Source organism: Pan troglodytes, chromosome 2 (genome assembly GCF_028858775.2).
Source record: "Pan troglodytes isolate AG18354 chromosome 2, NHGRI_mPanTro3-v2.0_pri, whole genome shotgun sequence".
In the NCBI taxonomy this organism is placed as follows: domain Eukaryota; kingdom Metazoa; phylum Chordata; class Mammalia; order Primates; family Hominidae; genus Pan; species Pan troglodytes.
The window spans coordinates 148,538,192-148,555,806 of NC_086015.1; the positions used below are offsets into that span (position 1 = coordinate 148,538,192).

Sequence of the window (17,615 nt, forward strand, 5' to 3'; positions counted from 1 at the left end):
TTGCCTCTTCATAAGCCAGAAACTAGTTGCAGTGTGACAAATGTTTCCAATATAGTTTTTTGTCTTGCCTATCTCCAATAGCAACTTTCAGCTACTTCTTTCCCCTTCACCTTCATTTTCTTTTCCATTACCTCTCATTTCTACCACCATTGTTCAGGAGAAATATGACAGACAATTTATTATTTTCTTCATCACATTTTATTAGAATTGTATTACAGGCAAGATCATTGAGAGGCTTTATTCACAGGAGCAGGGAGAAAATCTCAGCATTTCTTCTCCTGAGGGACTCAGAATTGGACCATTTTCTACCAGGTTATTGTGTGTGCTTCCAGTGCTATTCAGTTCTTTCCATTTCTAATTCAGAATCTATTTTTTCCTAGAACTTCCTAACTTATTCACAGCTCCCTGCATTCATCTTTGTCTATACAAAGAGAGACACATTTATGTACAGACTACAGATTGATACATAGTTATTAAAAGAAATATTATATTTATATAAATTTACAAAAAGATGCATTCTCTTTTAATGGAAAGGCATATACCTAATATTACACTATAATATGGAAAGATAAATACATAATATTACATATTCATATATACCAAAAATCAGGAACTATATTCTCATTGATATTTCATCATGTAATGAAAGAAAAATCAATAAAACACAGTCTTAGTAGCACACTCACTGGTAGATTTGACAAATAATGTGATTTGAAATCTCAGTGTTCAGCATTGTCCTTTCTAGTCAATAGCATGAAAGGGCATTGGAAGCCTGAAGTGCGTTATCTGCTTAATTCATTTATCCTCCATTGTACATGTGGTTTACCTGCAACATATGTAATATTTTAAACAATGTTTACTTTCTAAATAATGTGTTATTTCTCTCTATTTTTTTTTTCCTGGATAGCACAGTATATAGACAGTATAAAGCAAACTTACAAAGTCTGATACAAGCAGAATATTTTGCCAGAAGGTTTTTTGACTAGACAGATATCTTTAATTGCAAAGTCTGAGACTGCCCCAAGGTGCTGTTTCTAAGTTGTTGAGCAGGGGGTCATGGAATACCAGCATGTCTGAAAATAAAAGAACATTCTTCGCAAGTCAAACGAAGATAACGTATTTACAATTTCATTTTTACTTGGATGATTTGGATCATTTCCAAGTGTAAAGCAATGAGGTAACTCCTTAACCTTCAGAGTCAAACCATAAAAGGATCTTTATAAGTAGGTCCTTCTGTGTCTTAGATATAGTATGAAATGGATTAAAATACAAAGATAATACCACTGATACAACAGTATTAAACAGCCTTTTCTTTCTAAATTCAATTCCCTATAAACTTCAGATATTTTATTTTTACTAAATTATAGTTAGACTTTCTGTAGAATTTTTTGTTTTAATTTGTCTTATCACCTACTTTTTTGTTTTTGTATATAAACAACGTAACAACTGGAGGTTTCTTAATAGCATGCTCATATCTAAATAGTAATCTTTTACATCTTATGCAAATAAATAATATGTTTGCAAAGCAACATATGATGTTTTACCCAATTCCTGGAAGGAGTTTCTGAGTATAGTTGGGGAGGTCAAGCATTGAGGCAGAGTTCGGTGACAGGTGCAGGGATAGATAAAAAATGACAGTGAAAATTAAATAATCATAAAAACTTAATAGTGGAGGTTCCTTAGAAGTACTTGCTTCACTCAGAAATGTCTTCAGAAACTTAGTCATGAATGATTCTTCAACCTCTGCTTGAACTTTCATTTGTGGAAATCTTCATGTTTACAAGCCAGCATTTTCTATATTTTAGTCACATTGGTTATTAGAATGTTTAAAGCAATTTTTTAGCATAAGGTGTAGTATTAACCAAACCTTCTGATATAAGTAGCATTAATCAATGCATCTTAGTGCAAACTGAGTACATTATCCCATTTATTTTCACTGATTAATTTTTCAATTCAGGCACATCTAGAATCAGTCTGTTCTCATATTTTGTATGACAATAGAGTTAAAGATTATTTTGGAAAAAAAATTAAAAAAATTTCCACCACTTTTTATTCCTATGTATTTCCTTTTTTTGTCTTAAATCTAATAAAAAAAGTTCATTATTGAATTCTGCCTTTTTATATCTTTTCCCACTTAGTCCCAATCCTTTGTTATACAGACACAAAGTATAAGTACATATATATATATATTTTTTTTTCACATGTCAGGCCCTCAGTATTTAAGTAACACTCTTATTCCCTGGTTGATCTTTCAATTTCCAGGTTAACAGTCTCAGGTAACAATTAAAGATTAGTCAAATATCATGATTTCAGAGCCCTTCATGTTTCTGATGGTGGGGCTTCAAAACTGATGTTCAAAATGTAGTGCTTTGACATGTTGAACTGAAGAAGAAACCTCTAGGTCTCCCTGACCCTGCCCACACTGCCCTGACCTTAGATCTTCTGTCTATCCCAACACACAGAGTGAAGTTCTCTGACATTCCCTTATCTGCCTAAAGTCTAGACTTGCCGAAGAAAACAATTAAACCTGCTCCCTTCCCTGATTTTCTCGTTAACCAAACTCATAGGAAGAAAGACTAAACTCTGTCAACAAAACTAGACAGACTTTTGTCACAAATCATTGTCCTCTCTTCAAGCCCATTGAATCCCCCTTAAAATCAGTTACTAGCTGCCCCAAATTATCCAACTTCCTTCACTTCCCTTACCTCTAAGAAAAAATGTAATAACCATTCATAAACCATTACATGGTGGGATAATCACTCTATGATTTTCCGTATTTGCACAATAATAAATTCGTATGTCTCTTATTACTAATTTATCTTCCATCAGTTGATTTTCAGAGAACCTACAGAAGGTGAAGAGGAAGTTTTCCCTTGGCCTGTACAGTTTTAGTGTCACAAACAGGACACTAAATGTGCTCTGATATTCTGGAAGCCATAGTCAAGGGAAGCCAGGACCTTACAAGCTGGCAGAGGGGTAAGAAATTCTTACCAGCCAGGCTCCCAGACTCTACTGACTCTGGTTGAGCAGATGGTAAAAATCACATTTTGTCTCTTTTTCCTCCCAAAACTTTTGATTAATGAGAGAAAAGAATTTGTGTTACTTCTTTTAGGTATAGCAACTCTGGTGTACTTTTAGTATGAATATTAATATTGTTTCATACTTTTCCTCCTAGAAATAGTTTTTTGCTTTGTCTTTGTCTTTCTGTGTTGTTCTGTCATAAAGAGAGGTACCCTGTGGTAGTACATAGGCCTAAAACTCCCGTAAATCCATCGTTCAAGCGACTGCTGCAGACTGGTCAGTTTTGCAGTTCTGGCCAGACCAGTGGCTATTTAGACGAACGTTGCTCTGGGTCCCCATAATAAAAAGCAGATGAGATTCCCCTCTCGTCTAATATTTTATGTACTTTAGAGATTGACTTGTGACCAAGTGGGAGCACTCTCTCAACTTATCTGGGGTGCATGATATTTGAGTCATGTCTGGTGGCCAGCCTAACAAGACTGGGAACCCTAAAAAATGCAAGATTTTAAGCAGTATACTTTTTGTTCTGAACATGTCATATTCTCAGGGAAGTTTATCGTATGAAGTCCCATCCTTAAGGAGATTTTGTCACCTCAACACTTGTTGCCTTGTTAGTCATGGGAAAGTCTAGTCCCAGGACTGCCTACCTATGTCATGGATCGAGTCCATGATTGGTGGCCCACCACAAGTTTATGGGGTATTGGAGGCACTGTATACATAAACATACAATTATCTTTAACCATCTATGACAAAACGAGTCTTTTGAAATTTTATCCTACCTTTGGAATTGAACTTTTTTGGGTGGGGATTTTTGGAGCTACCTCTTCTATATCCTCTCTAGGGAATTCCTCTTCTATACCCTCTGCAGGAAATACGTCTTGCTTATATGGTAAAAACTTATTCTAAACTTGGAAAATCGCCTGCTGGACTTTTCATAAAGAGGTTACTGGGCTGATCCACTATTTAAATAATTACAACTTTGGTAATTATCTGTGTGACTCTTGACTTGTGGGGGTATCCATTTATTATTGATACTTTTCTCTTCCACAGATGGCTTTTGACTTTCTATCTTTTCCCATCTGTAGATCACACAAAGTTTTAGGGGTTTTGAATATAGTTTGTCAACTGAGAAGGTGAGACGGTAGACAATATGGCCAGATAGAAATGTGGGTTGTCCCCATTTGCGGGGAGCAAAACTGTCCTTTCATTGAGTTGCTATTGGGTTGGTTCTGTATCTTGTGAAAATAACTTTGCATCTCTTTTGAGACGCCTAGTTTGTCCTTGTTAAGTCATAACCTTTGTTAAGGCTTATTGATTATGGTGAGTCACTTGGAAAGGTACCTTTGGTTTAAAAGAAAAAAAAATAATATTTAAAATCTAGGTAAATTGACTGTTTGTCCCAGCTAACATTTAATAAGAGATTTTCAAAAATGTTTATTTTAAAGAGATCTATCATCAGAAGTCAGCTTAATTAAAAGCTGATAGTCAGGCTATGGCAGGAGAATTGCTTGAACCCAGGAGGCAGAGGTTGCAGTGAGCAGAGATCACAATGCTACACTCCAGCCTGGGCGACAGAACAAGACTCTGTCTCAAAAAAAAAAAAAAAACATATTTATATGTATATAATTCCTTAATATCAATAGGCAAATATTTGTGAGTGTTCTAATTTCTCTGACATTGTCATATTTGATTTGCAACTAATTTGATTGAATTGGGATCCTAAGAAGGTATATAAATTCACCTCCCACTAGGGAGGCCTCACAATCATGGAAGAAGGCAAGGAGGAGCAAGTCACATCTTATGTGGATGGTGGCATGCAAAAAGAGAGTTTGTGCAGGGAAACTCCCATTTGTAAAACCATCAGATCTTGCAAGACTCATTCACTATCTAAAGAAGAGCATAGGGAAGACCCGCCCCATGATTTAATCACCTCCCACTGGTTCCTCCCACAACACGTGGGAATTGTGGGAGTAAAAATTCCAGATGAGATTTGGGTGGGGACTCAGCCAAACCATATCATTTCGATCCTGAGCCCTCACAAACCTCATATCCTCACATTTTAAAATGAATTATGCCTTCCCAACAGTCCCCCATAGTCTTAACTCATTTCAGCATTAACTCAAATGTCCACAGTCCAATGTCTCATCTGAGACAAGGCAAGTTCCTTCCACCTATAAGCCTGTAAAATCAAAAGCAAGTTAGTTACTTCCTAGATACATTAGGAGTAAAGGCATTGGGTAAATACACCTGTTCAAAATGGGAGAAATATATGAAAACAAAGGTGTTACAGGTCCCATGCAAGTCCAAAATCCAGCAGGGCACTCGAATCTCAAAGATCTAAAATGATCTCCTTTAAATCTATGTCTCACATCCAGGTCACACTGATGCAAGAGGTAGGTTCCCATGGTCTTCAGCAACTCCACCTCTGTGGGTTTTGCAGGGTACATCCTTCCTCCTGTCTGCTTTCACAGGCTGGCATTGAGTGTCTGTGGCTTTTCTAGGTGTACAGTGAAAGCTTTCAGTAGATCTACCATTCTGGGGTCTGGAGGACAGTGGCCCTTTTCTCACAGCTCCACTAGGTGGTATCCCAGAAGGGATTCTGTGTGGGGGCTCCAACCCCACATTTCCCTTCCACACTGCCCTAGAGGAGGTTCCCCATGAGAACCTCACCCCTGCAGAAAACTTCTGCCTGAACATCCAGAGATTTCCATACATCCTCTGAAATCCAGGCAGAGGTTTCCAAACCTCAGTTTTTTATTTTTGTGTACTCATAGGCTCAACACCACATGGAAGCTGCCAAGGCTTAAGGCTTGTATCATCTGAAGCCACAGCCCAAACTCTGCATCAGCCCCTTTCAGCCATAGCAGGAGTGGCTGGGACACAGGGCACAAAGTCTCTGGGCTACACTCAGCATACAGTCCCCAGGCCCAGCCTATGAAACCACTTTTTCCTCCTGGGCCTCTGATTCTGTGATGGGAGGCTGCTCTGAAGATCTCTGACATACTCTGGAGACATTTTCCCCATTGTCTTGAGGAGTAACATTCGGCTTCTCATTACTTATGCAAATTTCTGCAGCCTGCTTGAATTTCTCCTCAGGAAATTGATTTTTCTTTTCTATGGCATTGTCAGGCTGCACACTTTCCAAACATTTATGCTCCACTTTTCTTATAAAACTGAATGCCTTTAACAACACCCAAGTCACCTCTTGAATGCTTTACTGCTTAGAAATTTCTTCTGCCAAATACCCTAAATCATCTCTCTCATGTTCAAAGTTTCACAAACCTCTAGGGCAGAGGAAAATGCTGCCAGTCTCACTTCGCTAAAGCATAATGAGAGTCACCTTTGCTCTAGTTCCCAACAAGTTCCTCATCTCCATCTGAGACCAACTCACCCTGGGACCTTTTTGTTCATATCACTATCAGCATTTTTGTCAAAGTCATTCAACAAGTCTACAGAAACTTACAAACTTTCCCTCATTTTTTTTTGTCTTCTTCTAGAGTCCTCCAAACAGTTCCAACCTCTGCCTGTTACCCAGTTCCAAAGTCGCTTCCACATTTTCAGGTGTCTTTTCAGCAATGCCCCACTCAACTGGTACCAATTTACTGTATTAGTTCATTTTCACACTGCTGATAAAGCCATAATCGAGACTGGGAATAAAAAGAGATTTAATGGACTTACAGTTCCACATGGCTGGGGAAGCCTCACAATGATTGTGGAAGGCAAGTAGGACCAAGTCCCGTCTTATGTGTATGGTAGCAGGCAAAGAAAGAGCTTATGCAGGGAAACTCCCATTTTTAAAACCATCGGATCTCACAAGACTCATTCACCATCTCAAGAACAGCACAGGGAAGACCCGCTCCCACGATTCAATCACTTCCTAGTGGGTTCCTCCAAGAACATGTGGGAATTGTGGGAGCTACAATTCAAGATGAGATTTGGGTGGGGACACAACCAAACCATATCACCTTATAAAGTTTCTGTGAAAATTAATTAGTTAATATACAACCAAAAATGTCTTATACTGTGTTTGACATATATTAAGCACTCAATAAATGTTTACCTTAAAATGTACATTTATTTTAAATCAAAGTTTATAATATAGTAGGTATTCATGCATTTATAAATGTAATTATTAATTTTTTGCAATACACTTTGAAAGAAAAAATTCATAATTAAGATTAGAATATCAACTTAAAGTGTTTAAAAATATCCTATTTATGTGTTAGTTGCAGAACCAATTTGCTAAAATAAGCTTATTGTATTATATCACAGGCCACATACAGAGCATTTAATAGACAGTAGAGTGGTTTTCTGGACAGACATATTTTACAAATAAAGATATTCTCTTGAGAATGAAGGTTTAAAAAATAGAAGAACACAACCCTCACATGCTTTCCATGAACAAAGTAATTCACTGTTTGTAATCGATAATGAGAAACCCAGAAGTAATATGCAGAATATATAAATTGGTTGACTGATGCAATATATGCTATTCAAGGAGTTATGAGAAGTTGAAAAAAATGGCCTTCTTTAAAAAAGAAAATAATATAGTCCAAACTGAACATAATAGAGAATTCAAGATACAAACTGCAGTGATATGAACAAGGTTAATTTGGAAGGTCAGAGAAAATGAGAACATTAAACTTTTACAAGGCAAATATTAAAAATTGGAATATAGAAACAAGAATCAATAAGCAGAAAATATTTATCAAAATAATAAAATCCAGTGTAGCCTTCTATGGCAATTCTCAACATATCCTTTTAACCAGTGTCTCATAGGTATAAAACAGTTTGAGAATGAATAAAGCCCTCTAAAATTTAGGCAAATTCTTCTTTAAATATAACACCTAATTACCACATTTTCCTAGCCTTGTTCATATGCAGATATTCATTTAATTATTTTTCAGATAAAAATTTTTGTTTTATTTAAACTGTTATACATCTAGACAATCATTTCCAGAACAACAGGATTAGTATCATTTGAGATAATCATATTAACTCTGAGTTAGCCCCAGATGATCAAACTTTACTTACCTTTTTTTTTTTTTAAACAATATTGAGTGCTGCTTCTGGAGGAGCTAAGTGTAGAAAATACATAATATAAAAAACATAAAAAACTGAAGTATAGAAATGTGGATCTAACATTCTTTGAAAACTTATCACTTGAGTATTCCTGGGTTTCTTCATATTACATTTTATTTGAATTGGCAAAGTAGAGGTTGTTCCATGTTGACCAGATTGAACATATTTTTGCAGGAGAGATAGCATAAAGTTCTTATATCTACAGCAATAGTTGAATCTATTACTTTCTTTATTGCATTTCCTAGAGCTTTATCTCTTTTATATTTTGCTCATATTCTATTATCAAATGCCCAGTTAAGCTTTGAAATAAAATAACATATTTTTATAAGTTAATTCAGGTTTTAACTTGAATGTTTGTATAGGACTTGAGAAGTTATATCCATAAGCTTAATACATGTATAAAATACATATATTTGATTTTTAAAAAGTAGAAAAATGTGAAATGACTTCTGGATTGGTGACATTAAGAACCCTGTTCCTACTCCCCAGCAAAACAAACGGAATTAGTAAAAAAAAATTTTCAAATAGAAGCCCTGTGTCCTAATGGCACACAGCAAATGAAGAAAACATTCAAGATAATCTACTAAATCTCAGTAAGAGCAAATCTGTGATGCTTGAACAAAGGCCCACTTGCTACCTAAAACCACAGCTCAGAATAATGAAAGTTCTACTCTGGGTGGATACAGTGAAAAAAACAGGACATCTATTTTTCCCAATTTTCAGTCTATGACATCTCCCTAGTTCAGGCGGGACCAGAATTTCTCATTTCACTAAGGTCCATGTGGCAGAAATTGGATTTTAGCAAGAATGTCTGGAGCTCTCTTTCCCCATTCACCCTCACTGCTAAAGCAGAAGCTCCATCCCAGGACAAGCACATTGAGAGCACTGGGGCCCTAATTGCTCTTGCATCAGCACACTGCTGGGGTAGAGGTTTTATGCCAGTGAGGCTAGACAAGACCAGAGGCAATCTCTCCCATCTGGTGCATGTCCTGCTCATAAAACAGCAGCAGCACCTTTAGAGAAATAACTCTTTCCATTCCCAGTTCCAGAGCGCTGATTCAGAGGTTTTCTTAGAGACAGAGGCTGGCCATAAAAACAGAGACCTCTGAAGCTTCCCCCAAGTGACTTGGCTTTATTTTGAATATAGTGTGGGGAAGCTAAAACTTAAGGCATTCTCAGTAACAGTGGAGGTTTTGGTAGTAAGCAATTAAAAGAAGGTTGGTATCTAAATGAGGGCAATAAGCTAACACACTAGGCCACTTAGTCTACCGGAGTGAACTAGAGACAAGATATCTAAGAAGAATCCTCTTGGAGTCAGAATAAACTTTAAAGACTTGCCTTAAGACCACCCCTGCAAAGAGGATAAAATTTAATTATATAAGACCCTGGATTAATTTATGCCCTAGGTCATTGTAGAAAACAAAATACCAATAGCCAGCAATTAGTAGAGGCTACGAGTTTGGTGTGATACCAGTAAAGATAGATGGCTTAACAGAAATATGATATAAAGGGACAATCCAAGAGAGCCCTGCTAAAGCCAGTACTATTCTTGAGTGCATTTTCTAAGGCAGCAATCTCTTGCAAAGGCCACAGACTTCAGGAGAAAATACTTTATTAAGATAGTGACAACAACAATTTATGAGGGAAAATCCATATCCAGAGTTGTTGTAATATATTCCCTAAAATGTTCAATTTTTAACAATAAAAACAAGACATGCAAAGACAGAGGAAAGTATAAAACACATATAGGAAAAAAAAAGATAACCAAAACTGCCTATGAAGGGGTCAAAGTGGTAGGCTTATCAGACAAAGCCTGCAAAGTATCTATTAAAAATATAATCAAAGGACTAAATAAACGAAACCATTCTTAAAGAAATGAAGGTATGATGACAATATTTTACTAAATAAAATATAAATTAAATGGAAATTAAAGAGTGGAAAATAAAATCATCAAAATAAACATTTCATTGGAGGAATTCAACAGTAGATTTAAACTGGCAGAAGATAAATTCAGTGAAGTTGAAAATAAAAGTTATGGTTCATTCTGAAGAACAGAAACAAAATAATGAAGAAAAACAAACAAACTCTCAGGAGAATATAGGGCAGATACAATTAAACACACCAGCATATGTAAAAAAGAATATCAGGATAGAAAATTGAGAAGCAAGCAGGAAAAATAGTCTAAAAAATAATGGCTGTAAACTTTCCAAAATCATTGGAAACCTTAAACATCTAAGAGGTTAAGGATTTTAGAGTGCATTTAAGCAAACTCCTTCATTTTACAGGCATGGACACTGAGCCTAGAAAGATGACAGATTTATATTTCCTTTAATATTCCCGAATGGTTCATACAAAAATCTGTATATGTGAAATTAGCCCAGAGAAGAGTTTTAGAACATGAGGTCAGGAGTTGTTAATTCACTCTAAAATCCTTAACTATCATAAACTTCTATAATTTTGTGTTTCAAGTGGCCTACGTGATTCTTCAATGAATAAAGCCTTTAAATCTTAACTCTATTTGAATTCCAGGCTCCAAACAAGGAATCAGTTCACACACTTCATTGCTTTAATAAAACTCCTCATTACTCAACGTAGTCACCTTTTTAACTCATATGCAGTCCATTGGACAATTGTTTATTAACCAATTCCTAATCTCACACATGGAAAGTCCTCCCACTCTTCTCCCCCTTTACAAATTTCTCCTGTCTTTTGGGGATCACCTTTAATCACAATTCCTCCCACACACCTTTTTTGACTTCCCTGATCTTTATCAATCAATATCACTGACTAACATAAACCTGACAGGCAATACACTGATCTTTAAAAAAATGTATTCCTATTCTCATCTGTTTAGATTTATCTCTTTGATCATGACTTTACTTTGATACTTTTATTCATATGTGCCATATCACCAGATTCGGTGCTGGGCATGCCCCTTCCACCAGCTGCTAGTTCCCATGTGCAGAATAGAAGGGTTTAATACAACCATAGTACAGAAACATTTACCACACAGTTCAGAATTACAAAGGCTATTGGAAGATATAAAATTATTATAGAAAACCTTTGGGTTATAAGAATTGCTAGTTTTTGAGAATCATAAAAGAGGAAAAATATTACTCTCCTCTCTCTGGAAGAGAAAGATTCCTAACAAAAGGTCCTTTACAAAGCTACTTTATTAATGTTCACTAACATGAAAAAAAAATTGACCTATTTATCTGACAGCATTTGATTTTAGACTAATTAAAATTTCATAAAATTACTTAGCATTTATAATAGCAATAATTTATTAGAAATTGAGGATTAAAATAAAAATAAAATATTACACAAATCTGGTTTTGCAGAGTTATCTCTTTACAAAAAAAGCAATACATTATTTTGCAAATTATTTGGTATTAGGAAACCTATTTATATAATTAAAATTAGGTACAACAAACAACATAGTTTTAGAAGCATATGTGATGCTCTGTGTGCTCTATATACTTTATTATAGCTGGGTCTTTTTTTCTAAAAATAGTAAAATAAATCTGTCCTCTGTCAGGTTTTCAGAAACACCAAATTAAGAATGTTTTTATGACATCTAACTTTCATTAGGATAAATATTTTAAAGAACGTTGGAAACAATACATTTAGTTTGGATATCTTTGGGGTTTTTTTGAATTGGTAAAATTACGTATTTTTATGATGTGTGAATTATCTAGAAGCCTGTACACAAAAAAGAATAAAGGCCTTCAAATAAAAGCATTTCTAAAGGCTAAAGAGATTTTAACCTCATAAATTTGGCTTTGAGCATACTTAGTTTTAATATTTGTTCTTTCTGAGGAAAATAAGGTCAAAATAACTAAAGTTCTCTTTAATTTTAAAGACAAACTTGCCTCTCTAAATAAACCATACTTTCATTCATATCTAACACATTTTGTTTATTATATCTCTACTATTAGTTTCCTACCCCCAGTTTCTGCACAATGCCCAGTTTTTCAGAGTTAATCTGTATTATTACATAAGATGTATTCATTGAATAATAGGATTGCCTGTAAGATTTACATAGCCCCCTCAATTAAATTAAACATGACTTGTATGTCTACAAATACATTACTTTCTACTCTATTTGACCTATTGTGTATAAGAGATTTAAATGTATGAGATTTCAACATGTTGGAACTTTCTGTTCACTTTGCACATTGGCCAAACAAAAGTTTTATCCAGATTTAAACTAATTTTATACAAAGCAGCCAATATTGTAAAAATAATGTCACTGTATAGAGACTAAAATATAGTGGTTGATCCAATTTTCTATGGAAAATTTATTTACATGAACTAAATGTTTTGAATTCTTTACCCTTTCACAAGCAACTAAAAATGCTGCAGGTAAATTTTTTTAAGTATCAGCTATTCTTTGTTTTCTCTACAATTCTTACCTTTTCAGAATCTATTTAAGCTAAACAAATGTAACAAATAATTCAATTCTCTAAAGAACTTGGACGGTAATTTAAAAAATGATAAAGATATTACAACATAATATAATATTTTTAATAAAACACAACATATGATTAGACATGAATATGTATTACGTATTAGGAAAAAGACTGAAGAAAAAATTTGCCAAAGCATATTCAAAAAAACACAGCTACAACAGATATTTCTTAACAATGAGAAAAAAAATTAAGCCTATGTTCAGGAGTCTTTCGAGCTTTGCAGAAATTCTTGTTAGACTTGCCGCCATTACAATAAATAAAATTATTTACAAATAATGCCATGCTTGATAGGTAATAATAGATTTCCAATGGAGGAATACACATTAAATCAGCAAATGTTTTCACTGTTTTTATTGGGCCTGAACAGAGGAGACGACAGAATATGTTAAATGCTAAAATTGGCTATTAAAAGACAGTGAATCCATTTCACTGCAGCTTTTTATTTGTTTGTTTGGTTGGTTGAGTTTTTAAAAATATATATATCATAGTATCATACATACCTGATAAAATTGATTCATCGTATCTCTAATGTCTGTTTCTATGTCTCAGCCACTGTCCAATATCCAATTTTCCAGAAGATACTCCCTTCAGTCACTTTAAATGTGATAGATATTTGTACCTGATTTTAATAGGAAAAATTATCAGACAGTAGGAGTCATTAGATGCCACCTTTTCAGCTACTTGCTACAGGTCACTGCTATAGCTTTTCACCTTATCAAATTGAATCAGACAGTGGCAATAATCTGATTGCATTCAGCACGGTGCCTGCAGAAACATCTCTACTTTCTGAGCAGCTCTATTGTATTCATCTTTCTTCAGATTGCATCCAGTTTCATTACGGAACTTTGCTTCAAGGATTAACTTGGGATACAAGAAGAAAAAAATCAAAAGCAAGATGCTGAAATTGCCTTGAGAGACTTCAATAACATCAGTTTAAATTTGTCATACCTCAAATTAAATTTCAAAGGAGACTAGTTAAAAGAAAGTTGGCAGAAAGCTGTTTTTTCCGGTAAGATACAACTTTCTTGGCATGCACAAGTCACTTAACATTTCTGAACTGTATTTTCAATTAGCAAATAAGAATCAAAACTATATAAGGGAAATTGCTCTCTAAAATGTAGGTTATCCTTCAGATAAAATCCAAATATTTAAAGGCCTACACAGCTTGTAATAGTAATGAAGTTATATTTGCATTTAAATCCTAAAATTGCTGATTGTTTTCTCCATCTACACAAGTAAAAAATATTCCAACTCCCATATCACTCCTTCCATGCCCCATCCCAACTCCACCCTTCCAATTATTTTTCAGGAAAAGCCTCCTCTCTTTTTCTCTCTTTCGTCTTCTTGGTAGCTACCTACCCTCAAATATCCCCTTCAGCCATTTTTGTGCTGCTAAAGACATGCTTTCCCTTTGTAGATATTTAAATCCTATGTCCAAAACAACTCTTCCTATACTTCAGTATTCATAAAACCTTTTGTGAAAAGAGCCCACAGAAATTCAGTGATTTGATGGAGCAGGGCATAACAATTATCTAGAACCTATTATAACATTTGCAAGACTTTTGCAAAGTGAACTATTAAACACAGCCATTAATAGAAATTAAATTATATGAACTACAAGAAAATTAATTATATTAAAAACCTGGGCAAAAATTCTCACAATTTACCACTTTAAACTACATTGTACTGTTATCTATCTTATTAAGGTTATTTACACCTGTTTTATATATATGGCGTAAATACTCTTAAATTAACTTTAGCCTAAAGCTGCCTCCTTACATACTATGAGGTCAGCCTAAAGATGTCTCTGTACATAGTGAACTGCAACCTAAGTGAATGTGTAGACAGTTTGTAACCTACTCTTGCAGCAGTCATTGGGTTTTGATCAATCAAAGGTAACCAACTATCCGAACTGTGTTCAAATAAGACAAACGTCAAACTGTAACCAACCCAACTGTTTCAGTACCTCACTTCCATTTTCTGTATGTCACTTTCTTTTTCTGTACATAAATCATCTTTGACCAAAGGGCAGCTCTAGAGTCTCTCTGAACCTCTTCTGCTTTGGCGGCTGCATAATTGTTGGGAATAAGAGTTCAGAATCACACTGAAAATAAGCAATTAGACAACATCTCAGCAAGGCAAATTTACTTCTGCAGAAGGGTGTGTCTTGTGTTGGAGCAATGGTGAGAGCACACAGAACAAAGGAAAGCAGGGGTTTTTATTATCTCTAATGCAGCTTCTGCTCCTGTGTCTTTCCCCTATTGGTTAGGGTTGGACCACATGGTCTAAACTAGTCCAAATGGCTAAACATTTAAACTTTCTTAGATAAGGTAGACACATAAGGGAGTGAGAAGAGAGGGAAGAGGGGTCATTTACAGGGGAACTAGGAAGGTAACCTATTCCCTAATAAGGAAAGGAATGTTGACTGGGGTTGTAGCAAGTTCTGGCATGCCTAGGCATATTCAGACAAGTTGGGGTGCAGCAAAGGCAAGGGGGTATTTGGAATTATAGGATAGAGAATGGGAAACTGGATAAGCTGTTTGAAGAGGGAACCTAACTGTATCTAACAATTTCCCCCCTTTTGATTTTTACAATCTTCCCTCTTCAAACCTTTTTAACATGTCTTGACTTTGTTGTTCTGCTTGATCTTCTAAAAGAAAGAGCTTATCTGAATAAGGCAGGGGAGGATTGAGGAAAGTTTTGGTGAGAGTTGTCTCAATAAGTCTTTGTATTAACCCTCGAGCACAGGGTATTTGGCAACATCCAACAAGAATTAGTACACTTATAACAATGCCAGAGAGGTAACTATTGAAGTTACTAACTTTTCCCATCCACTGAACCACTTTTCCTTGAGGCTTGTAAAGGGATCCTCTATTCTGAGTTTTTAGCCAATTCATCTGATAGAGAGGTAAGGCCCTGAAAGGCTTTTGTAATTGTCCCATCGGGGGCTGTGTTGTTAGAGATGAAAGTACAACACTGGGTTCTGATCATGAAAGAAACTCCACCTTTCTCTGCTAGTACCATGTCTAATGCCATCCTATTTTCCCAGGCCATTTGACTGGTGGGCCTTAATTGTTCAGCTATTCCTTTAATGGCATCTCTGGTATAGTTAAATCCTTGCTGGTTATAGTAAATGTAATTTATCCAATCTACATTTTTATTAATAGTTAACCACCAGAACAATGTGGATTCAAACCATGCAGCTATTTGGTTTCAAACTTTAAATTCATTTGACACTCCTCATGGAACCCCGATGGCATCTGTGTAAACTTAAGGATCAAAAGACTCATGAGGGGTCTCTCCCAGTTTATAGTGCTTTGCTTTTACTTTTTCTGGTTGATGAAATGCCAGGGTGAAAGGGATGGCCAATTGAATTAGAGAACTAGTTCCGCTCCAGTTACTTGGCAGAGTGTCCAGCAGGGGTCCACGACAATATGACCATACATCTGCTCAGGAATGGCTAAGGGCAGACTGATGGGTAAGCTCTTGGAAGGGCCTAAGCTCTTTCGATCCCTTTAAGTCTCCAAGGAATGCTAAGTATTCCCTCTGTCATGAGAGACATGAGGTAAACTTGACATTGGAAGGCAGAGTCTGGATGGCCCTTGGGGCCTGACCTGCAGGGTATTGAACTTCAAGGAACAGCAGAGAAAGAGCTTGGCACAATTTGTCTTCCTAGGTGTGGGGCCTTGAAAAAGAGCTACCATACAGCTCATGCACTGAAGACTATCCAAGTGGAAAGGGGGTGATCTGGGCCTCTGGTCTACTGTGCACACAAGCGTAACAGTCACTTTTGCTTAGGACATGGATGGAATATTTAATCCATTCCAGCCAGGCATTTGTATCTCACTAACCTATCTCAATTGCTAGGGTTTATTTTAGATCTTTTACTTCTATAATGGACACCTTGGTTTAAACATTAGGTGCAGGAATAACAGGTGTTTGTTTCAAAGCTGAAGCTATTGGGGATGGGGAAGGAGATGGGGGGAAACAAAATGTATCTCAAAAATACCTATAGGGTCTCTCCTGTTAACATCAGCCCCTATACCATAGAGACAGCTGAGGGCAGGCCTGGGGTCAGTAGAGGTAGGGATAGTAATAGAAATGAGGATGAAGTTGCATTGGTGATATTGGTAATCAGGGGAAGTAGTTCCTTTAGTAAAATGAAGGTAAAGTTTTAGGGAGGTACAGGCTTCTAAGGAAGTCTAGCCCTGGGACTGAGTGATCCAGATAATATCATACCAGAAATAGCAAGGTAGCCAATTTTAAGGAATTTTACAAGGATTAGGTTGAGAGTGGGGTGAGTACTAAGGGCAAAGATACTTTTCTGAAGAGGCTAGTTGCCTTTGACTTTGTAGGTCTCCACAGGGTTTGGCTAAGTAAGCATCAAATGCAATAGTTTGGCAGGGAGGCTGACCTGGTTACATTGATAGCAAAGTGGCTGACAGTGGAGTGAGGGAAGAAGAGACAATATAAGAGATTAAAGAGGGTTAGACTTTTCTTAGTTTTAGTTTGGTGGGACTTGATTCCAGAACAATGGCCTATGATTCTGAAGACTGTGGCAGTTTCTTGACTCGGGTATGGTAAGTCCACCCTCTTTCTGCTGTTCGTACTGTGGTCTTAGTAGTTAGAAGCACTAGGTAGGGTCCTTCCTAAGCTAGTTCGAGTTTTCCTTCTCTCCAGCTGTTAATGAGAATGTGATCTCCAGGTTGATGCAGATGTGCTGGGAACCTCAGGAGTGGTGCCTGTGCTAAAAGGCCTTTAGTTCTGAGGGAAGAAAAGGTGGAAGATAACTCAAGTATATCGTTTTTGAGAAACTGGTCTTTCGTCTCAAGCATAGGAATGTCAGCAGTGGAATGTAAATAAGGCAAATTATATAGCATTTCATAAGGGAATAAGCCGACATCTTTCAGAGGGGCAATCCTGACCCTTAAGAAGGCAATGTGGAGGAGTCTCTAAAACCAATTTGGTTAAGTGGCTCCTCAGAGTCTGGTTCATTCTCAGTATTCTTCCTGATGAAGGTGGGTGCCAGGGAGTATGGCA

At 36.2% G+C, this 17,615-nt stretch overlaps 1 long non-coding RNA gene across 1 annotated transcript in view; it reads left to right on the forward strand.

Moving 5' to 3' along the window:
- LOC129143537 (uncharacterized) overlaps positions 1 to 17,615 on the forward strand; it is a 194,698-nt gene that overhangs the window by 5,076 nt on the left and 172,007 nt on the right. Inside the window, exon 2 of the long non-coding RNA XR_008547128.2 lies at positions 13,395 to 13,584. This is a non-coding gene — a long non-coding RNA (uncharacterized LOC129143537). The remainder of the gene's footprint in view (positions 1 to 13,394; positions 13,585 to 17,615) is intronic.